General features: G+C 36.4%; 1 protein-coding gene across 6 annotated transcripts in view; it reads right to left on the bottom strand.

Moving 5' to 3' along the window:
* The window catches only part of NLRC5 (NLR family CARD domain containing 5), a 93,490-nt gene extending 79,305 nt beyond the window's left edge, over nucleotides 1-14,185 (bottom strand). For 2 of the 6 annotated variants that reach the window (XM_074293483.1, XM_074293482.1), the window contains exon 1: nucleotides 13,878-14,178. The gene's annotated coding sequence lies outside the window, so the exon portion shown is untranslated. Of the gene's footprint in view, nucleotides 1-13,877 lie in introns of all 6 variants that reach the window. The other 4 variants (XM_074293487.1, XM_074293486.1, XM_074293485.1 and 1 more) reach the window with 4 other exon arrangements.
* Between the last annotated feature and the right edge of the window lie 10,126 nt (nucleotides 14,186-24,311).

The raw sequence follows: 24,311 nt of genomic DNA, 5'->3' as shown, positions 1-24,311 counted from the left end.
ATAATGTAGCCCCCTCTCCTGTGCTCCTCAGATCTTGTAACAGAAAGAACAAAACAAAACACAAAGCAATGAAAAAATTAAAGCTTATTAAATTACTTTGCCTCAGTTTCCCAAGTGTGGACACTCATCTTGGAAAATTTCCTTTAAAAAGACCTTGAGGCTCATTTCCAAAATATATAGAGAACTGACCCTAATTTATAAGAAACCGAACCATTCTCAATTGATAAAAGGTCAAAGGATATGAACAGACAATTCTCAGAGGAAGAAATTGAAACTATATCCACTCACATGAGTGTTCCAAATCACTATTGATCAGAGAAATGCAAATTAAGACAACTCTGAGATACCACTACACACCTGTCAGATTGGCTAAGATGACAGGAACAAATAATGATGAATGTTGGAGGGGATGTGGGAAAACTGGGACACTGATACATTGTTGGTGGAGTTGTGAAAGAATCCAGCCATTCTGGAGAGCAATCTGGAATTATGCCCAAAAAGTTATCAAACTGTGCATACCCTTTGACCCAGCAGCGCTACTACTGGGATTATATCCCAAAGAAATACTAAAGAGCGGAAAGAGACATATATGTGCCAAAATGTTTGTGGCAGCTCTTTTTGTTGTAGCTAGAAACTGGAAGATGAATGGATGTCCATCAGTTGGAGAATGGTTGGGTAAATTGTGGTATATGAAGGTTATGGAATATTATTGCTCTGTAAGAAATGACCAGCAGGAGGAATACAGAGAGGCCTGGAGAGACTTAAATCAACTGATGCTGAGTGAAATGAGCAGAACCAGAAGATCGCTGTACACTTCAACAACAATACTGTATGAGGATGTATTCTGATGGAAGTGGAAATCTTCCACATAAAGAAAAACCAACTCACTTCCAGTTGATCAATGATGGACAGAGGTAGCTACACCCAGAGAAGAAACACTGGGAAGTGAATGTAAATTGTTAGCACTAATATCTGTCTGCCCAGGTTGCATGTACCTTCGGAATCTAATGTTTATTGTGCAACAAGAAAATGATATTCACACACATGTATTGTATCTAGACTATATTGTAACACATGTAAAATGTATGGTATTGCCTGTCATCGGGGGGAGGGAATAGAGGGAGGGGGGGATAATTTGGAAAAATGAATACAAGGGATAATATTATAAAATATATATATATAATAAAAATTATTAAGTAAAAAAAAAAAAAAAAAAAAAGAAAGCTTGCAGAGCAATTCCATAACCTCCATTGGGAACCCATTCTTACCACTTTTACTAAGACCCTACATTTCAGTGGAAGCCTGTTTCTCTCAGTTCTGGCTGCAGGAAGACTATTAAAACTAGGAACAGTGCCCACAGAGAAATCAATGCTGCTGAAGCTGATCCACTGTTAATAAAGAAAAGGTTTCTGTTTTTGGTATGGTATAATAGAGAGTAACAGACCTGTAGTCTGGTATTTATTAGATGTGTGATCATGGATAAGATAACTTCTCTGAACCTCTGCTTTAAAATATGCATGAACAATACCTACAGGAGCTGCTTTACCATGTGATTGTAAGGCTCACATCAGATAATCTAAGTAAGACATTTTGGAAACTTTAAAGAAATATATCATAGTCATATAAAATAATTTAAGTAATAGATTGTTAATTTATATTTCTTGACCATAATTGGATTAAAGTTTTGAATGGGATGCAAGAATAAACTATTCCTGTTTACCACAAAAAAAAAAAAAAAAAAAAAAAAAAAAAAGACCTTGAGGCTGTGGCAAGTAGGACCTCTGTGGCAAAGTGAAAGGTTTAGGTAGAAGATAGGAGGGGGAAGAAGGGGAATCAAAGCCAGTGTGCCAATTAATGAGGTCCAGTGGGATCTTAGTAAGTAAACATGGGGATTGGAGCCCTGCCAACCATGATTGAATGAGAATTTGTGATGGTTTCCTCAGGATTCCGAAACAGCTTCACAAGGGGCCCTTGCTACTTATTAACTTTGCAACCCAGTGCCAACTGTCTCCTTCCACCACACTCTTCCCAGTAAGAAACGGAAATCCTATAGTTTCAATTGGCAGCCATAGATTTTTCTTGCCTTGATAGAGTAGGTAAAACCCTCCAAAGGCATACTGTCAAGATGGTCAAATGGTGACTTGGAGATGGGAGTAAATGGAGTCTCTCTGAGCGGGGTCTCTAGCCAGTCAGTCCACCAAGTGCCCTCCTCTATCTCTGATCGCCTATGTCTCCACCTATTAACCTAGATCCTGCTGGCTTGTTTAGAGACTTGGTGACTTAGCCAAACTGAAAGTAAAAGTGATGGAAATCCCCTTGTTTATTAGCAGAAGGGACAGGATGGGGCTTTTAAGGACAAGGAGGAATCAGTAATTTTGTCTGAACAAGGGTCTTCAATGAGATTTCCTCAGATATTATGAGACTGATGTGGCTTTAAGCCAGAAGGCTCAAATGAGCCAGGTCAATCCTGAAGAATCTTGAAGGTCAGATTAGTGACCTAAAAACTTGAAACTATGGAGAAACATTTTGGGAATTCAATTCCCATAGTGGGGAGAAAGTGTCAGCCAGTCATTCTGAAACACATAATCTGTTTTTCATCCCACAAAAACAGTTAGTCAGATGAATGGCCCTCAAAATTTTCCAAATTCTCACTTCCTATAACAAACAAGATTACACAGTTTCCATCCTTATTCCTGAGAGTTGGGAGAGACCAAGAGTTAGAAGTAAATCAGATTAAGAGATAAGAGATCTAGTCATTTTTAGTGCCAGATCTGCCGTTATTTAGCTGGGTTATTGGATGAGCAAGCCCTGCTTCTTGAGGAAGTCTTAGTTTCTTCATTAATAAAATCATGGGAGTGAGCACTTATCCAACCTAAGGAGAATGACCAAACATAATGTGGCATAGAAAACCAATAGAAGGAAAATAAAACCAAAAGAAAATAAATGAAGGATCCCTTTACCTCCAGAACATGGCTAATTCAGAAATTTGTTTTGTATGATTTTATATTAGTAGTGGGTCAAACAAAAGAGAATGAATCAAAATTTTCCTGCTGATCAGCAGTGGGATCGGACAAAAGATGACTGCTTCTCTTCCAGCCTGAGCAAGATAGAGAAATCAGTCTCAAATACGTATGTACCTACATACATACTACCTATATAACTATATTCCATTATAATTGGTTTCCTTTATAATACTATGTGTTTTATCCATTAAAAAATATTGTTCTGAAAGGGGTCCAAAGACTTCAACAAAAGGGTCCATAACACACAAAAAGCTTAAAACCCCCTAGAGATGATCACTAAAACCCTTTCCACCTCTAAATCTATGATTCCATACTCCTTGTTGCCAAAATAACTGAAATGACTGTGAAACTTAGGATTCATTTTGTACTCTTTTATTTTTTCAAGGTCTTTCACAAACCTTAGTTTTTATTTCTACAACACCCCTGTAGGGGTAGTAGAATGAGAATTATTATTTCCATTTAACAGATGAATAAACTGAGGCTCAAAAAAGATGATCTGCTTAAAAGATGATAGCAAATTCATGGCAGAGTTGGGGAAAAAACCTGTATCTCTTAATGCTCATGATTCTTTATAGTCAGAAGAGAAAGTGTTCTTGGCGCCACTGAAAATAGATTGCTAGTAAAAACACAATTTTAAAGTGACAGAGGTGAAAGGAACTAAAGAGCAAATCTAATATAATTTTCCTCATTAGAAAATTTTTTTTTACAATAAATATGACAAAAAATGACAATGTGTCAACAAAAACATTCAACTACAATTTTAAGTGATTATAATTAAATTATAAATAAAACCCAAAACCTTTTTATATGTATATAGTAATTTAAACAAAATAATTGCAAAAATATTCTCCTTGCGTCCATATGCCTTTCTGATTTCTTTTATCTCTATGTATTTTTTAGGATTTTGTTGCTATTGTTATGTTTTTCATATTGTTGTAGTCAGTTTCAATATTGTTGTCTAGATTCTGCTTTCTTTGTCTGCATAACTTTCTATATTTCTTTTTCAACAATGAGGTGATTCAGGTCAATTCCAATAGACTTGTGATAGAAAGAGACAACTATATCCAGAAAGAGGACTATGGGAACTAAATGTGGATCAGAACAAAGTATTTTCACCTTTTTGGTTGTTGTTTGCTTGCTTTTTGTTTTCTTTCTCATTTTTTCTCTCTTTAATCTGATTTGTCTTATGCAGCATGATAAATGTGAAAATATGTTCAGAAGAATTGCACATGTTTAACTTAGATTACTTGCTATTTAGGAGAGGTGGGAAGGGAAAAGGAAGGAAAAAAATTTGTAGCACAAGGAAGGAAAAAATTTGCAAAAACACAAGGTTTTACAAGGATGAATGTTGAAATGTGAATATTCGCATGCATGATGAAAATAAAAAGCTATTATTAAAAAATTTTTGAAACCCTGCCATGAAAATAACTACAAAATGTATAAAATACCTTGGAATCAACCTATCAAGATGGTAATAATAATTATAATAATAACTAGCATTTATATAATACTTTATAAATAGTCTGATTTTTTTCTCACAATAAGCCTGATAGATTCTATTATTATTTCCACTTTACAGATGACGAAAGTGAGGCTGAGAAAAGTTACAAATTAAAAATAAAAGAATGAAAAATAACCAATTCAGTAATTCTAACCAACACATATGTCTTGTCTGATGGTACATATGATATGTTACATGCAGCATCTGCAAAGAAGGAAAGAAGGCAAATTTTCTCAACTCAAATACTCAAATTTGGTCAATAGAAGTACTCAGCATTCAGTTTCTTAAAAAAAAAAAAAAAAAAAAAAACTTTCCACTTTTATACAAAGCAGCTTTAAAGACTCAAGTAATTTAAAGAATATTTATTGTTTGTACTTAAGCAATTATATAATACAAATGACAATACTGTTTAAATTAATTTACAGATTTAGGATTATTTCGTACTATTGTGGGGGATTTTTGTAGAACTAGGCAAATATTTTTAAAAGTCTTATTTGGAAGAGAAAAATATCTAGATTTTAATAATTTAAGAAAGGGAGAACAAAGGAGAAATAGCAATTCCATGTCTAATTTATATTATAAAACATCAATCATCAAAGCTCTTTATTACTGATTAAAAAAAAAAAAAGTAGAAAAGTAGATCAGGGGAACAGAGTAGATCAGAAAGCATCAGCAACACTACCAGAAATAATCTACCATTTAATAAATCCAGGAACATAAATTACTCAGAAACAAACTCCCTATTTTGACAAGAACTTCTGGGAACATTAGAAAGCAGTTGAGAAGAAATTAGATTTAGAACAACAGCTTATATCATGTACCACAATAAGTTTGAAATGAATACACAATCTAATTATGTCACAATAATTTTTTAAATTAACAGAGAACAAGGTTTAGAACTTTTCATTGTTATGATTAGGGGTGAATTTTTAATAGAACAAAGATCAAAGGTATCACAAAAGAATTTCAATTTTATGAAACTTGTAAATTTTCACATAATTAAGATCAATGCTGCTAGAATAAGACTAGAAGGTGGCAGCTAAGAAATAATATTCATATTAACTCGCACATTAGTGTTTGATACCCAAGATATGGAGAGAACTAAAGCAAATATATAAAACCAAGAGCCATTCCCTAATGAATAAATGATCTAAGGAGGTCAATAAACAATCTTCAGTAAAAATATTGAGAATGCTCCAAACACATGAAAGAATGCCTCAAATCACTACTAATAATAGAAATACAAATCAAAACAATTATAAAGTTTTACTTCTTTCCCAATAAAATTTCAAGGATGACACAAAATAGGAAGTCATTTTTGCAGAGGCTGCTAAAAGACAGTTACATACTAACACACTGTTAGTAAACCTGTGAACTAATCCAACCATCTAAAAATGCAATTTGGAATTGTACAAATAAATTAGTTAAAAGGACAATTCTCTCTGGCCCAAAGAATCTACTAGGCACATATTAGAAGGAGGTCAAAGGGAGAAAGACACATTTTGAGATTGTATTGACATAGATACTGGAGTGGCTTGCCATTTCCTTCTTCAGCTAATTTTACAGATGAGGAAACTGAGGCAAACATGGTTAAGTAACACAGGTCACATAGCTAACAAATATCTGAGGCCAGATTTGAACTTAGGAATATGGGTCTTCTTGACTTCAGGCCCAGCATTCTATCCACTGCATCACCTAACAGCTAAATCCTGATATTGTAAAGAAAAATTTTTTAATATGTATGAAATAAGTTTATTCTGATATTTAGAGTTGGACATGACTAAACAATGAGCAACAAAATTTAACTGTCAGGTCCTCATTTGTACTGGCCACTTCTCCTGATGATTTTAACATTATATAATTCAACTCAATTTTAAAAGTGGTCAAACCAATAAATGCTTGCAGTAAAAGTTTCTTTACTACCTACTTCCATTTTCTTTCATTGTCTTAACTAACCTTGGAAGCTTTTGTCTGAATGGCAGCTGTTTAGAAAAATACATTTTGGATTGCAATCTTCAATCCATATACTTAAAAATGCATATTTCTAATGTTACAATACTATTCTGTTCCTTATGCTTTTTGCGAACACAAACACAAAAACACAAATTTGTGTAGTTTTGCCTTTTTTCTGTTGTTTTGTTTATTAATGTTATATGTTACATGCCATGGCTTCACACATTCTGTTTCATTCTATTTTAGAATTATTATAATTATATTCATGTTATTTAATTACATCAAATTTTTATTCTAATGTAACAATAAGTTTATTCTGGAAAATGCTATTTTCTAGAACTTATATTTCTAAGAAATGCTCTATCTGGTTTTAAAATGTCTAAGGTTCACCTAACACTTTTGTTAGGAGTGATACAGAAGGGGATTTTTATACAACACCAATACATTTTTATTGGTCTTGACATTTTCAAGTTCTCTGAGAAATTACAATCAGTGATCATTGTGGTCTTCAACTAAGAAAGCAGAGGTGACAAAAACTTTTTGGAGACTGGTTTTCAAGTTATTTTGTTCTTGCTGTTAAAAATATTGCAAGAATAGCAATATTGGATCAAAACTGGTTTTCAATAATGTCCCAATTACATTTGGTTAGAATGTGAGCATGTAAATTCTCTAAGATGTACATAATGTTCTTTTGACTTACTAGCATATGCATGAACATAAAAAGAAAATACAGTTCAGTCTACACTGCTAAAATATATATATATTTTTTTTTTTTGAGGCTGGGGTTAAGTGACTTGCCTAGGGTCACACAGCTAGGATGTGTTAGGTGTCTGAGACCAGATTTGAACTCGGGTCCTCCTGAACTCAAGGCCGGTGCTCTATCCACCGCACCACCTAGCTGCCCCTAAAATATTTTTTAAAACAATAATGAGATTTTCATCACGTGGTTGGCATAGTTTTATCTTTAGGTTTGATATTCAGTATTTGATTTAAAAATTCTAATTCAGCTTTTAATTTTTAAATTTTAATTTCTTTAACTACCTTATTACTTTGTAAAAAAAAAAAACCACCAACTTAGAAATATATTTTCTTATTTGCTATTATTACAGTAACAATAATATTTTAAAAGTTATTTAAAATTATTTATTTCATATTTCCATTGAACCAGAACTACTGTCCATATTTTACATATAATGATAACTCTGGAAAGTATGAATTTGAATAACATGACCACTTCATGGGATTCATTATTTGCACTACTCAGGATTTAGCTATTTACAAAAGCACTTTTTGTGGCAGAAAAAAAAAGAAAGAAAGAAAAGAAAAGAAAGTTGAAGCTCACTGATTGGGAAATGGCTAAGTAAACTGAGGAGTTGTTTTTTAAGATATGAGGAAACATGAAGAATTCAAGAAGAGTTATATGAAGTAATACTAGGTGAAATAAGTCGCCCCAGGAAAGCTATATGTGTGACTATAACAAAGCAAACAGAAAGAACAAAAAGATGAAATTGAGCACTAATTATAATGATCAAGTTTGGTCTAAGAAGAGTTAAATAAATATCTGAGAAGGCATCCTTCTTTGCAAAGGTGAGAAATAATAGTATACTGCATTTATTGTCTGACATAGTTGTATGTTTGAATGTTTTTATTATATGTATATTTTTTCTTTATTCCAATAGGTAGTCCTATAGGTAGGCAAGGGGGTACCATATATTTGAAAATGAAAATTACATTAAAGAGATATTAGCAAAAATAAGATAAACTTTTAAAATATAGAAGCAGAATATTAGGGCATACCAAGATTTGGGGAAAGAAAGGAGGAAACAAAGAAAATCAACCAAGAGCAAAGATTTAGAAAATCAACTTCCAAAGGGCATTTTTGGATGTCAGTGCACATTCAGCTCAATCTCCATCACCTTTTTCATACCCAGACATGGTAAAGGATAGTGAGGATTCAAACCCAGAACAAGACCATTCCAGATATATATCCTACTCTGATACATTATTGTATTCACACACAGGCCATCCCAAAGATGCAAATTGTATCCTATATGAATTAAAATTCACACCTTAGTAATATGTGCTGAATCAAAAGAAATTATCTTGGCACTGCTTGTCAAATTTCTAGTCCTATGATATGTAAATTCCAGACAAAATTCAGACTTCCACAAATCCAGACAAGAAGAACATCAAAAAAGTATTGACTTTGATAACTTTGAAGTTTTACAGATAACTGTGAAATAATGTGAATGAGTTTAATGGATTAACCCCAACATGGCATAGTAGGAATTAGTTTATTTCCCCCAAAAACCTATGAAAATGAGATTTCAACCTCCTGTACCCTACCCTCACCCCTGAGCACTCTTCCATATCCATCAGATACTGCTACAAGCTCTCAACTCTATTTCATTTTTACATGGCTTATACTTTCTGCCACATCCCTTACCCATCCTCTTCCTCATAATGCCTTCCTTCTTCACCTCTCATTCCCTGTCCCCCTGTTGCCATTTGTCTCTGTGTCTCCATTTTTCATTGCTTATTTTTGTATTTGTTTTTGCTATTAGCCCTTATATCTGCTGTGACATTTTTAGAGTGTTATTGCCACCCATTTCCCACTGCCAGTAGTGATCTTTCTCAGCAAATACCCAAAGAACAGGGTGTGCCTGCCACCATTTCATAATTTTACAAATTAATTGTCAGTTGCATTATTTAGACTCTTCTTATGTTTATAACAAAAAAGATGCTTGGAACTAATATTTGTTTTCTCAGAAAACACAATTTCCCAGCCTAGCCAATTTTCTGTGGGTGGTAAAGTTTCTCTGCATTTAGCCAATTACACTTAAACTGTGAAAATGAATTAAACCCAGTTTAAAAAAAATTATAATGATGCTCATGCTATCCAGTCAGAGAAAAGTATTTTTTTTTAAATGAATACCGATCATTTTGGTAATATGATAATTCCCTCTTGGCTGATGAGTTCAAACTCCTCTGCCTGATATTCAAGAATCTCCACAATCTGGCACCAACATCCCTTCCAGATATATCCCCTAAGAATCTTTTCTACACACTCTATGCTATAGTCAAACTCATCTACTCTGGCATCTGAACATCAAATGTACCCCTATGATTCCGTGCCATTGAATGTGATACTCTCCATGCCAAGAGACACTTTTCTGTCTTCTTTACCAGCTGAATTCTTCCTCATCCCCCCTTTAGAAATCCTTTACTGATCTCACCAGCTGGTAACAATCTTTCACACAGCCCCTTGCTTTGGAACTCTATCATCACTTATATAGTACTATGTGTCACAGTTATTTTTGATGGTATCTCTGTCCCCCTCTTAGATCATAAAATCATATTCCCTACAGTGAACAAGCTATAAGTTATGGAATGCTATAATCTCCTGGATATTAGACATTAGTATTGCTCAGATGATAATGAAGAACTGGGTGATGAGCAAGAACAGGCTAAAACATGTAAAAAAAATAAGGAATAATGAAGAGAATTGAAGGAAAGGCTATTACTGAAGAAATGTGCAATTAAAAAAGATGAGCTAGTCATGTGGTAATGGGCTAGTCATATTTGGCCAGTTCCTGTGTTTCACTGGTATCTTCTTAGCATCAGAAGAACTTGAGGAAAGCCCTCTGGAAAGTTTGGCCAGCCCCTTGTAGTGAATGAAAGAATGTGGGCAAAAGTCATTGTTCATATTCTGTAGGATGGGAAGGCATAAATGGGTTATTATCCTCATCTTTGAAGGGGTTGCCTGTACTTGTTTGATCACAAATCCATATAAATATTTGAAACTATTAATAACTTTCAGAGCAGGAACAATGTCTTATTGTATTATTATTATTATTATTTTTTTTTGGCTGAGGCAATTAGGGTTAAGTGACTTGACCAAGGTCACACAGCCAGGAAGTGTTAAGTGTCTGAGGCCAAATTTGAACTCATGTTCTCCTGACTTCAAGGATGGTGCTCTATCCACTGCACCACCTAACCACCCCAATGTCCTTCGTATTAATTCTCACCTAGAGCAGCTAGATAGCATAGTGCATTGAACACCAAGCTCTGGGTTCAAATCCAACTTCAGACAATTCCAGTAGCTTTGCCAAGAAAACACCAAAGTCAGACATGACTGAAGCAATTAAACAGCAAAAAATCATTCTAAGAATTTATCCCCAAACTCCAAACATAGTCTAGTCTTAACGAATGTTTAGTGTACAAACATTTACTGTACCAACAACTCATGAGGTCATATTTCTGAGGTGGGACCTGGGCCTAGCTCTTCCCGTTCCAGGATTCTATCCCTTATGACATCTGCCTCCAAATTGATGAAAAGCAACAAGTAAAAATGATTCAGGATAAAAAGTAGAAAGATTTTGACTTGGTTTGGTAAAGGGAATAACCATGTAGATGACATGATAGATCTGTCAGAGTTTTATAGGATTGTTCATAGTTCAGGAGCCCCTACATATTCCGTCTTGTCTACTACCTTATTCTGGTGACACTGTTAAATCAACAACATGACTCAGCCACAATCAACCACTCTACTACCCCCCACCTTTCCAGTCAATTCCTCCTTCTCTCTCCTCTCTAACAAATTAAAATCACAGACACCAAATTCTAGATACATTCCCTCAATAAGCATCTCAGAGTAAGAAAGTTGTACAGTCATTCTTTCTATATCATGGGGGGTTAGGGGTGTGGCACCCCAGTAATTTGAAAAAATCCATGTAAAATCCCTTCACACCAGAAGTCTGAATTGCTATGGCATTAAAAGACAAGATGTTATATAATGCTATACATATATTTTATGCATTTCTGAGTTTCCAAACCTTTTCTGTGTTATCTGCTGGCCTTCTTGTGTCTTCTGTGTGTCTGCAAAACTGCCCCAAAATTCCCATTTAATTTTTTATGCCAACTTACAATATATCTAAATCATGATGGATAAAGTCATGATACAAAAGGGATAACTAGAAAAAACTGGGTCCCAGATTTTACAAGCATACAATGTCAGTATATCTGTAGACTTACAATTTGCTAAATAATCTAATATGGAAGCAATTCAGATAACATTTCAACATCATGCCAGGAAATAGAATTGCTTCCATTTTAATTGTGTTGGGAAAATTGTGAAGATCACATGACAAGATAAAATATGGGACAAAAAAAGTCTTTTCTCCAACTGAACTGCTAATTTGAGAGTGCAACTCCAAGGGGCTGGTCACTTGTTCAAATACCAAACATAAGTTTGCTGAAAAGACTATTTTACAAAGAACTCACAATGACAAGTGTTTACACGGAAGTCAGAAGAAGCAATAGAAGAACACTTTCAAGATCTTTGTGAAGAACTTTGGAATGGATTGGGAGATATGGGAGACACTGGCACAGGACTGTCCACCATGGCCTGCCTCTATCAAAGAAAGTACTGTGCTCTGTGAGCAAAGCAGAATATCAATAGTTTGAAAGAAATATGAGATGCACAAATTTAGAGAGAGCTCTATTCCAAATGTTCCTATAGACTATTTGTGCTCAAGCTGTGGTAGACCCTTCCATGCTCAGATTGGCTTGATCAGCCACAGCTGGACACACTGAAGCTTGACTCTGACATAGTGGTGTTATTTTGGTCCTCTTCAAGAAAGGACAACAACTGACCAACCATATGGCGATTAGAACCAACAAACATATTAGGATTCAGTTCAAGAATGGGGGAAAAGCGGGCAGGATTAGAGAAAAAACTGGCCCAACTTCTTCCTTTGGAATTTCCATCAGGTTAACCCAAATATTATAGAAATGTTACAACACAGCTCCTTATCCAGAAGACTTAGACAAAACTTAGAGAGATACAATGTGGTAGTAGGAAAAGCATCAATCTAGAAGCTGAAAGACCTGAAATCTATACTCAACTCTATTAAGACTAGCCAAGTGACCACTTCATGTCTGAACCTTGCTTTTTCTCCTCCGGGAAATGGGGATGATGAAAATTACTCTGCTTGAATTAAAAGTTTTCTGTGAAGTTTAAGTCAAGATGCTCATTGTGTGTGTGTGTATTTATGTGTATGAAAAAGCTTTGAAAAGTTATAAAACTCTAAATATAAATTTTATGTATTATGATTATGAAAAATAACTCTCATTCTGGCTATACCCTTGTTTCCCAAGGATCCCAGGAGGAAGACAATCTACTCTGTTGGAAAATCTTAATTCCCTTCATCTGTAAAAAGAATTGATAAACTAGACAGTTAACATTTACAGTACCTTAAGGTTTGCAAAGGGCATTACTATATCATTTTATTTGATATTTACAAAACTCCTGTGATAGAGGGGATATTATTATAACCATTTTTACAGATGAGGAAACTAATGCTGAAAAAGGTTAAGGGACCTGCCCAGAGTCACACACACATCTAGAGGAGGGGATTGAAATTCAGGCCTTCCTGACTTCTAACCCTCTATCTGCTGACCCCTGCCAGTTCTGAGACTTGGTCTTCTGTTTCCTTCCAGCTTGACATTCTGTGTGATAATATTTTTTTTCCCCAACTCTGATATTTCCTGTTCAAATATCTCTTCCAGAACTAACCTTGGCTTTGGATCTATTATTCTAAAACAGTCCCAAAATATTCTTTTTACCCCTAAATGGTAGAAAAGGGCTCGGCAGACCAATAAGAAAGAGGAGTCTCCTCTCTTTGTTAAAAGTCTGCTTGCTCCTGGTCTCTTTACCCATTTGGTACTAAAACATAAACTTATCTTTAAGGATACCAAAATAAGGAGTCAGAAGAAAGGATCTTTCGAGATCTAGCTTGAAGAAGCCAAGATTTTAATTCAAAATACCATAAAAGGAAAGAAAAGTAGAGCCTGGGGATCCAGTCCCAATTCTGATCCACTTTCCTTACTCAAGCTGTCCCTCAGAAGAGGCAAGTCAAGACGGCCTGGGCTTCCAGAGGCGCCCTTAGTTTTGTTAAAACAAGTATGCACGGTTCGGAAACCTGAAGCCCTTTCCAGGGAACTTAATGGAAGTCACCCCCTTAACCCTCAGGCCAGATTCTCTACGGGCAGAGAGAGGTTCTCCAGAGTAAGTTCGCTCCTCCCTGGGAGCTCCTCTGCTCGGAAAGAGGGATCCCTCACACTGGAAATGTTCCTTCCCCAAAAGAACTCTCCCAATCTCAGAGGAGGTTGCTGTGGTCTGCTTTGACCCCCAGGACTGCCTCTACTGGACAGACCGCCCCTGACTCCCCCAACCCCGCTCCGCAGAGTTCCATCCTTGAGGCTGAAGAAAATGACACAGACTGGACGCGTCAGAGGGAAAGCGTGTTTCAGGGGAATGACAGTCGGGGTTCCAGTCTGCGCCCTGGCGGGGCAGATGCGCGTCCCCCCGTCCCCCCCTCCCCTCCCTCAGGACTCACCGAGCGCGTACCACCCTGGCTTTCCAGAGGCTCTCCGGCCCTTCTCAGCATCACTCTCTGCCGCTCCCCAACGCCGCTCCCGGCATCTGAAGAGCCTGCGACCTCAACCATTCACAGCTGCAAAAATGAAACTTCGCGGCTCAAAAGCAAGTTAGGAGCTGCAACCAAAACCCAGCCAGTTGCCGAGAAGTCACGTGATTTATTTTCCTCTGGTAGGAGTACGCCGGTTTCTCCTCACCCCCAAAGTTACTATTTCTGTTTTAAGTTTTCTCCGGGGATTGGGTTTGTTCCCTTCCTTGCCGGTGCGGTGATAGAATACTCCACCGGGGCAGGACCGGAAAGACATCTAGTTGTACTGGAAAAAGTTTTAATTCTGATCTTGCCATGATCCTGGGGAAACTCATTTCGCAGCCTCGAACCTCAGTTTCCGAATCAGTAGAATGGGGATAATACTAGGAGAAAGTTCAAAAGTCAACCTATCTGATATCCTCATTTTATAGCCATGAAAACTGAGGCCCATAGAGGTTAAGTGATCATTTAAAGTTTTGAAAATAGTAAAGAACAGAACTAAGGTAGAACCCAGGTCTCCTGTCCTAAGATCCAGACTTCTCACCTCTATATCATATATTTTTGGAAGCCATAAAGCATTCATAAATGTGAAGTATTTTTCTGAACCCTCCATGATCCCAGACACATCTTCTGTGTCTAGTAAATATGTGTGGATTGTTATAACAACAAGATACCACATTTGCACACTTTTCTGAATCCTTTCAAAGCACTTTCACTTTCATTATATAATTTGATCTTCACTATAACCTAATAAGACGGGCAAGCCCTCCTCCAGAATCCACATCATGACGGGGGAGGTAACTGCAGGTTCTTGGAAAGTTATGCCAGAACAGCAAAAGCCCAGGTAGCTTCCACCAAATTGGAAAGGATTTGAATATAGACTCAGGAATGGATTAAGATCTGTTGTCCGAGAACAGTTTTAGCTAACTCAGAGAGGCTCAGGTAATAGGTTGGTGACAGGGTGATGAATTTGGGGCCTATGATGACTCTGGAGAGGTATCTACTAAGTCATGGTGGGCTTGTAGATTATTCTGGACCATACTAATAAAGTCATGGATCCTTGAAATTTTAAAGTATGGAAGAATTTGACAGCATTCTTCTAAGCATAGTCTGTGCTGAATTAATAAAGAAATTGCTTAATCAGGGGCTAGTTGCTGAGCTACATCTATCTCAGTGTTCTGAGACAGCAGTTACTCATTTGTCTAAGACTGCTGTTGAATTTTGGAATGAACATGAAACAAGGTTTCAAAGGTTTATTGGTGTATGCAAATTGAAGACTTTGAAAGTTAATATCTGGAGAATATATTTATGTCAAACCACTTACTCTGTAATTATGAGAGTATAGTTAGCCCAGAGCATGATTTTGTTAGTGTAGGTTCAAGCAGATCACAAATGCTTTCTAACTTACTAACAAGCTCACCAGAGTCTATGTAGACCCACATTCTTAATCCTATGACCAACCCATTGCCTGAACCTCTAAATATTTTATTATTGTTTGTCAAATGTACTTTACTGACTATGGCTTAGTGACAGAAAGTGAAAATTTTGTTCCTATGAGATAAAATAAGGTCTCTTGAAGAGAAGACCCAGCTGATGAAACATGAAGAAAGATAAAAGAACAGATTTCAGAGGTTATAGTTCTCTCACTGTCACCTGACAGATTTGGTTGGCCAGAGAAACTGAGCTCTTCTCTCTATTGCCACCTGCTGCTTAAAAGAAGAAAAACACAGAAGATATTGTCATTGCTTTCTGCTGTTACTAAGGGATCAAGGGGAAAAAGAATCTTAGCAAAGGAACAGTCAGAGTTGGAGAGGCTTTTGCTAAATTTAGAGGCATTGTTGTTCTTTGGCCTTCATTTTTGAAGAGGGCCAATGAGTATTTAAAGGAAACAGAGTTATATAAAGTTGTCAGCTTCCTTCTCTCTTCCTGAGTCATCAAAATCAAGTGGCAGCATGAAAGTCAGGGACACTGGTGATGTTTGGGATGCAATGCGTCTTTCATGTATGACCAAGCTCTAAGTGCTCCACAGCACCAACTTCAACAGTCTTTGTGGCCATTGGAGCAAATTGTTCTTATCTGTCCATTCTGAAAAGGGAAGTCTTCACATGCTCAGGATAGACATCCACATAACTCACCAATGGGTTTGAAGCCTCCCAGTTATCTTCAACCTGTCTGCCCATTTGCCAAGACAGTTTCCCAGAGTGTGGCTTTTGATCATGCTACAGTTTCTTGGAGCCACAGGTGATAGGTGAAGGTGGGCACCAAAGGTGGGTGAAGAGCCATGAAAAGGCTCAATAAGCCCTCAAACCAGAAGTGTTCCTCTGGACACCTCAAATACCCCTGACAAATTTAGAAGCAGAGAGTATATTGCAGTAGCTTTTCAAGAGCAAGCTTAGCTTAATAGAGAAATGCTTAGAAACAAACCATAGAGGAAGCAGCTTATTATATTGTCTTATCCAGCTCAGATGCTTTAATCAATCAGATGGTCCAGCATAGCATGGATTAGCATAGTTTGACAATGGAAGCATTTCCCCCCCATATTGAACTCTTCTCATTAAAAAAAATTAATTTATGGGAAGTTCTCAAGACAGAAATAGGACATTGAAGTTCACACTTCCAGGGTTGTGAATTGTTCTGGTCACAGATGTCCTCGACCCTTATTTTACTAACTTGGAATTTTTATGTTTATGCTCTTTCTCTTTATAGATACTGTAGGCATTAGTAGAAAAGTGTGATCCATCTTTATGGGTAAAATGTCATGCAAATTTTGTATGTTTGATTTGTATTTTAAGTAATGTTTTAGTTAAGGCTAATTAAATGTTACTAGGAAAAGTTACTCACAAAGGTTATCTCTAATATCATGAGAATAATAAGTTATATCAACTGCCTTCTTTCTGAAGAAATCTCAATATGTCTGAAGAAATGTCAATATAAGACTGATTGAGGAAAAGACTAAGTCACTTTGGAAGAGACTATAAATAAAGACACCTGCTACATTGTCACAAAATGAAACTAGTATTGCAAGGGCTGTCTCTCACATGTAGCATAGGAATGTCTTTGTGTAACTCAAAGAAAGCAAGAATAGAAATCTCTAGCCTCTTCTTCTCACCCTTCTCCAAAGGAGACATTAATACCTGCCAGGAAGGGGATATAGGAAGTTGAAGCTAGAGGCTGTCATTCTACTCTCTTAAGGAGAGAAAGGAGTCAACATTTAGAATAATCTCTATCTGCTTCTTTAAATTTTATTAATCTAAGGGATACTGTCTTCAGGTTCAAGCTAACTTCTGTTTGATGCTTCATTAATGGAGGAAGCACTTCCTCAAGCTTTATATTCAATGCTTGGATCCCTTCGTGCTGAATGACAGCTCCATAATGAACACACACACACACACACACACACACACACACACACACACACACACACACACACACAGCAATTAGCCAAGAAATCCATATATCTTTTTGGTGGACTTGAATTCAACCAACCATTCTGCAAAGTCATTTGGAACTATGCCCAAAGTGCTATCAAATTTGATCCAGCAGTGTCTCTACTGGACCTCTATCCCAAAGAAATCTTAAAAGAGGGAAAGGGACCTGTATGTGCAAGAATGTTTGTGGCAGCCCTCTTTGTAGTGGCCAGAAACTGGAAACTGAGCAAATGCCCATCAATTGGAGAATGGCTGAATAAATTGTGGTGTATGAATGTTATGGAATATTACTGTTCTGTAAGAAATGACCAACAATGGAGTTGTGAAAGAATCCAACCATTCTGGAGAGCAATCTGGAATTATGCCCAAAAAGTTATCAAAATGTGCATACCCTTTGACCCAGCCATACTACTACTGGGCTTATACCCCAAGGAACTACTAGAGAAGGGAAAGGGTCCTGTATGTGCCAAAATGTTTGTGGCAGCCCTTTTCATAGTGGCTAGAAGCTGGAAGATGAATGGATGTCCATCAATTGGAGAATGGTTGGGTAAACTATGGTATATGAATGTTATGGAATATTACTGTTCTATAAGAAATGACCAACAGGAGAAATACAGAGAGGCTTGGAGAGACTTACATCAACTGATGCTGAGTGAAACGAGCAGAACCAGAAGATCATTATACACTTCAACAATGATACTGTACGAGGATGTATGCTGATGGAAGTGGATTTCTTCAACATAGAGAAGAGCTAATCCAATTCCAATTGATTAATGATGGACAGAACCAGCTACATCCAGAAAAGGAACACTGGGAAATGAATGTAAACTGTTATTTTTACCTTCTGAATCCAATTCTTCCTGTGCAACAAAAAATTCGGTTCTACACACATATATTGTATCTAAATTATACTGTAATATATTTAACATATATAAGACTGCTTGCCATCAGGGGGAGGGGGTTGGGGGAGGAAGGGAAAAAATCTGAATAGAAGTAAGTGCAAGGGATAATGTTGTAAAAAATTACCCATGCATATGTACTGTCAAAAAATGTTATAATTATAAAATAAAATAAAAAATTAAAAAAAAAAAAAAAAAGAAATGACCAACAGGATGATTTCAGAAAGGCCTGGAGAGACTTACAGGAACTGATGCTGAGTGAAATGAGCAGATCCAGGAGAATATTGTACATGACAACAGCAAAATTATATGATGATCAATTCTGACAGACATGGCTCTTTTCAACGTAGGATATATATATATATATATATATATATATCAACATATATCAGACAACACAGAGTGAAAGATCTCTCCCAATCTCTCCCAACACAGCAATTCTGTGTTGTCTGGTATATGTTCTATGTATACTTTCTCTGATTTCTGTTTTTGCTCCCAATTTGGATACATAAATTTCTTTTTGAATTTAGCTTATATTTAAATTATTGTTGGACCCACATAACTCACACACAAGTAATTCACATGACTCAAGTTATTGTTCATAAGAATGGATTGAAGGAAATAGAAGTGTTTAGAGAAATGACACCAAGGACTCTGACATCCACCTCCTCCCCTTGATCTTTGCCATAGCTAGAGGTGATGAGCATCTTGGGACTCCCCTTCTACCCCCCCCCCAAAAAAAAAGTCAGGAGGGCTAGCTAGAGGAGGTTTAGGGAGACAATTCATTGGAAAATTCCATATCTGAATGCTTGACAATTTTCATTGTATTCTGATTATGTTATGCTTCAGTATATTGAGAGGGTGAGTTATCTGAATGTAGAACCAGGAAATACCAGGTTTAAAAAATGATGGTTAAATAGTAGCAGAGCCAGAGGCTTTCTTAAAAATTTACAAAAATTTTGAGTCAAATGGCACATTGTTTCCTAGCCAAATTCCAGCCATATAGTATAGTATATAGTATAGTATAATAGTATATATAAATATACATATGGTATATATAATATATATGTATTTATAATACACATTCAATTGTAATAACATATATAACATGCATACATGTATGTGTACACATGCATGTGTGTGTGTATTTTTTTCCCCTCTCTCTGCCAAGTGCTTTTTCTCAGGGTAAGGGAGTTGGCTATTTGGGAGACTCTTCCTCAACAGACTGTCAAAATTATTGGTGACTGAATTAGCTCACCACCTGGTGGGCAAATTATATATCACACTCCCTCAATGATGGATGCCTTCTGGATCCTTTCCCAGTAATGTGCATATAGCATCCAAATTACCTGTCACAATTACTGTAAAAATTACTGACAGTTATGTTTTGCTTTAAATTTTTGCTAAGAACTCTACATACTCTACATATCATTTGAAGCTCATTACAGCTCTGTGAGGCAGGTAATATTGGTGTTACTCCATATACTATAGCTGACTAAGAAGTCTTGGATTGAGAAGGGAATACTGGGAGTAAAGTTATGGAGACTAGAAAAAGATAAGGCAAACTTAGAAAAAAATGATTAAGAATCTGGATAAAGCAGAAGGTTCATTTAGGGGAGGTATAAGAAAAAAATGAGAAAGTATGAGGTGGGTACTTTTCTTTCCCCAACCCTTTCTATCCCTAAAGTTCCCTTGAGAAGCACACTGCTCCACCCTTCCATATAAGTGCCAAATTGTCTTTTTCTTTTACTTTTAAAAAAATTTATTTTTAATACACATTGCTTTACAAATCATATTGGGAGAGAAAAAATCAGAACAAAAGGGAAAACCATGGGAGAAGGGAAAAAAAAACAAACAAGTGAACATAGGATGTATTGATTTACATTTCATCTTCATAGTTCTTTTTCTGAATGCAGATGCATTTTCTATCCTAAGTCTATTGGGAATGCCAAATGACAGTCTAATAATTTGAATAATCATAAAAAGTTGGCCCATGGAAGATTGGGAACACATTGGGGCACTTTATCCAGCCCCTAGACTTGCAGAAAGCTCTCTTTTCATATCTGCCCAGGTGGCAAAAAAAAGAAAGATAGCATTGTGTAGCAAACTTCTACCAACAACCAAAAAACCTCCCTCTACCAGTTCAAATTGACAGTGTTCTTCAATTTAGTCCGACTGTTGTTGAGGGCATTGAGAAATTATGAGTTGTATAGAATCATAAAGCCAATATAGTAGAGAGACAAGTCTTGAATCCAAAACCTCCTTTTTCTTTATTCATCTTTATTTTTATTCATCATTATTCATATTTATAGTTTATCACAACTATTTGAGGAGAAGTAAGAGAGTTCCTGATTCCTATCCTATCTTTTGGATAGATACGGTTAGGAACTTAACAATACATGGGAGATCTCCAGAGCATCAGCCCCTCTTTTTTGAAGACTGGGTAGAGCTTTGATACAGGAGTGCCTAACTCTTTGGCCAAGACAAGGAAACTACAGTGTTCCTTTCAGTGGTGGCAGAAAAATGCCCACGACAAGGGTGGTTTTCAACCCCACCAAAGTACATAAGTTGTGAGTAAATACACTGTGCTGAAAGGTTGGAAGAACTCTACTTTCACTGTGTGATCTTGGACAAATTACTTACATTTTTGTGGTTGATTTTCTCAACTCTAAAATGAGAGAGTTATGAATGATGGCCTCCCAAGTCCTTTCTAGTTCTAAATTTATGTTCCTTTGATAGCTTCTAAACTACAATGATACTGAAGTGGAAAAGCATCCCAAATGGGACTGTGAGACACATAATCTTGAATCTTTGTAGTTAGAAGTTTATTACTAGTTCTTCACTCCCTAATGCAGATGGTATTTTTAACAACCCAGATGTGCTGTCCTGACAAACTCGAGACCTTGACAACTTGATAAGCTTAAAGAAATAATGCTTATTGCTGTCTGGGAATGACACCCTTAGAGTATAACTTTTTGCCTCCTGTTTAGAATAGAAATTCCTTTTTATGACAAATGTATCAAGAAACATTTTGATGTCTCTCTCTCTCTCTCTCTTCTTTCTATAAATATATGGTCCTGAGGCAACTCATTGCTGACCCCTCTAGTCTTGGTTTTAGGGGATCAGTCCTGGCCAGTAATAAACTTTCTTAAAACTTCATTATTTTGGCTGCTCTGTTTTTCTCTCGCCTGGGTACTTCAATTCTTTGGAGAAGCTGAGTAGAACTATAGGACATTAGGCAGCTATGTGATATAATGGATAAAGCACCAACTCTGAAGTCAGGAGGACCTGAGTTTAAATCTGGCCTCAGCCACTTACAAGCTGTGTAATCCTAGGCAAGTTACTTAACTGTGATTGTCTTAAAAACAAAATAAAAAATAAACTATAGGAGACAAGTGTTGTACAGCGGAAAAAGTCTTGACTCTGAACTCAGAGAACCTAGGTTCGAATTCAACTCTGACCTTAGATGTCACTTAATTTCCTTTGGCCTGTTTTCTTTTCTTTTTTTTTAATTAAAGCTTTTAATTTTCCAAATATATGTATTGATAGTTTTCAACATTCACCTTACAAAATCTTGTGTTATAATTTGTCCCTTCCTTCCCCCCACCCACTCCCCTAGTTGGCAAGTAATCCAATATGTTAAACATGTGTAATTCTTCTATACATATTTCCATAATTATCATGCTGCCCAAGAAAAATCAGATCAAAAAGGAAAAAAAATGAGAAAGAAAACAAGATGCAAGCAAATAATAACAAAAAGAGTGAAAATGCTATGTTATGATCCACTCAGTTTCCATAGTTCTCTCTCTGGGTGTAGATGGCTCTCTCCATCACAAGGATCTTTGGAACTAGTTTGAATCATCTCATTGTTGAAGAGACCCGTGTCCATCAGAATTGATTATTGTATAATCTTGTTGTTGCCATAAATAATGATCTCCATATTTCACTTAGCATCAGTTCATGTAAGTCTCTCCAAGCTTTTTCTGAAATCATCATTCTAATCATTTCTTATGGGAATAATAATATTCCATAACATTCATATGCCATAACTTATTCAGTTATTCTCCAACTGATGGGCATCCCTTCACTTTCCAGTTTCTTGCCACAAACTGGACTGCCACAAACAATTTTGCACATGTGGGTTGCTTTCCCTTCTTTATGAGATCTATTTGGGATACAAGCCTAATAGAAACACTACTGGATCAAAGGGTATGCATAATTTGATGGCTCTTTGGGCATAGTTCCAAATTGCTGTCCAGAATGGTTGAACCAGTTCACAACTCCACCAACAATGTATCAATGTCCCAGTTTTCCCACATCCTCTCCCACATTCATCATTATCTTTTCCTGTCATCTTAGCCAATCTGAGAGGTGTGTAGTGGTACCTCAGAATTGTCTTAATTTGTATTTTTCTGATCAATAGTGATTTAGAGCACCTTTTCATATGACTAGAAATGCTTTGACTTGTTTTCTCATCTGTAAATTTGGGACTATGAGAGATTGAGACGCTACACAGGCCTCTCGGGATGGGATATTCATTGGAAGATGTCTTTATTTTCAGAGAGCTTTGCTGTGTATTCTGGTTTGTTTCCTAAAAAAGCTGCTGCTTCTTCTTTTCTTCTTCTTCTTCTTCTTCTTCTTCTTCTTCTTCTTCTTCTTCTTCTTCTTCTTCTTCTTCTTCTTCTTCTTCTTCTTCTTCTTCTTCTTCTTCTTCTTCTTCTTCTTCTTCTTCTTCTTCTTCTTCTTCTTCTTCTTCTTCTTCTTCTTCTTCTTCTTCTTCTTCTTCTTCTTCTTCTTCTTCCTTCTTCTTCTTCTTCTTCTTCTTCTTCTTCTTCTTCTTCTTCTTCTTCTTCTTCTTCTTCTTCTTCTTCTTCTTCTTCTTCTTCTTCTTCTTCTTCTTCTTCTTCTTCTTCTTCTTCTTCTTCTTCTTCTTCTTCTTTTTAGCTTTGTGGGAAGTCAGTGATGACACATTAAATGGGATCATATAATATTTTCCAAATTTTTGATGAAGCAGAGGGTAGGTATTGATCCTATGAATAGGAGAGGTGAGAATATTCCCAAAGTAAACCTGGCCCTTTGTTTTTTTTTTTTTTTTTTCTTTATATTCTTTTTTTTTTATTATATATATATATATTATAATATTATCCCTTGTATTCATTTTTCCAAATTACCCCCCCTCCCTCTATTCCCTCCCCCCGACGACAGGCAATACCATACATTTTACATGTGTTACAATATAGTCTAGGTACAATACATGTGTGCGAATATCATTTTCTTGTTGCACAATAAACATTAGAATCCGAAGGTATATGCAACCTGGGCAGACAGATATTAGTGCTAACAATTTTCATTCCCCTCCCAGTGTTTCTTCTCTGGGTGTAGCTACCTCTGTCCATCATTGATCAACTGGAAGTGAGTTGGATCTTCTTTATGTTGAAGATTTCCACTTCCATCAGAATACATCCTCATACAGTATTGTTGTAAACCTGGCCCTTTGTAAGAGGCTCAGATACAAAAGTTAGATAAGCTGAGGCTAGGTCACAAAAGACTTTGAGTGTCAAGCTGAGAATGCCAAATGAGAAATCTGGAAGTTAGCTCATGGGCATCAGTAGCAGTTCTCAGAGTAGTGACATGCTAAAATCTTTCAGGAAGATGAATTTGGCAAGCCATGGTGTACTAAATGATCCTCTTAATCACACCAAATCAATAGCAGAACCCTTATGCTTTAGGATTCTGCCACAGTCCTAGTCTCAGTCTCTACTTTTGGAAGCCCTACAATCCATGGTGGTAACCACAATATGACCCCAGCACTGAAGGAGGGAAGGTATAAGGAAATCTTACAATGAAGAGAACTCCTCTTGAAATAATAGGATCAGAGGAAGTGCCATGAAAACAGAAACCACGAGGGAACACAAGAAAACCCATGAAGGACAAAGAACATAAAGGGGTGGCTGAGAGGATGGAGTCTGACTACCTTATGGTTTTGGACAGAAACAGTCACCTCTATCTTTCTCAGTCTCCTACTAAAGAGATGGTGT

The sequence above is a fragment of the Sminthopsis crassicaudata genome, chromosome 2 (genome assembly GCF_048593235.1).
Source record: "Sminthopsis crassicaudata isolate SCR6 chromosome 2, ASM4859323v1, whole genome shotgun sequence".
Taxonomy (NCBI): Eukaryota; Metazoa; Chordata; class Mammalia; order Dasyuromorphia; family Dasyuridae; genus Sminthopsis; species Sminthopsis crassicaudata.
Note: the sequence above shows the minus strand (reverse complement) of the source record. Positions and strands in the feature narration are given on the sequence as shown.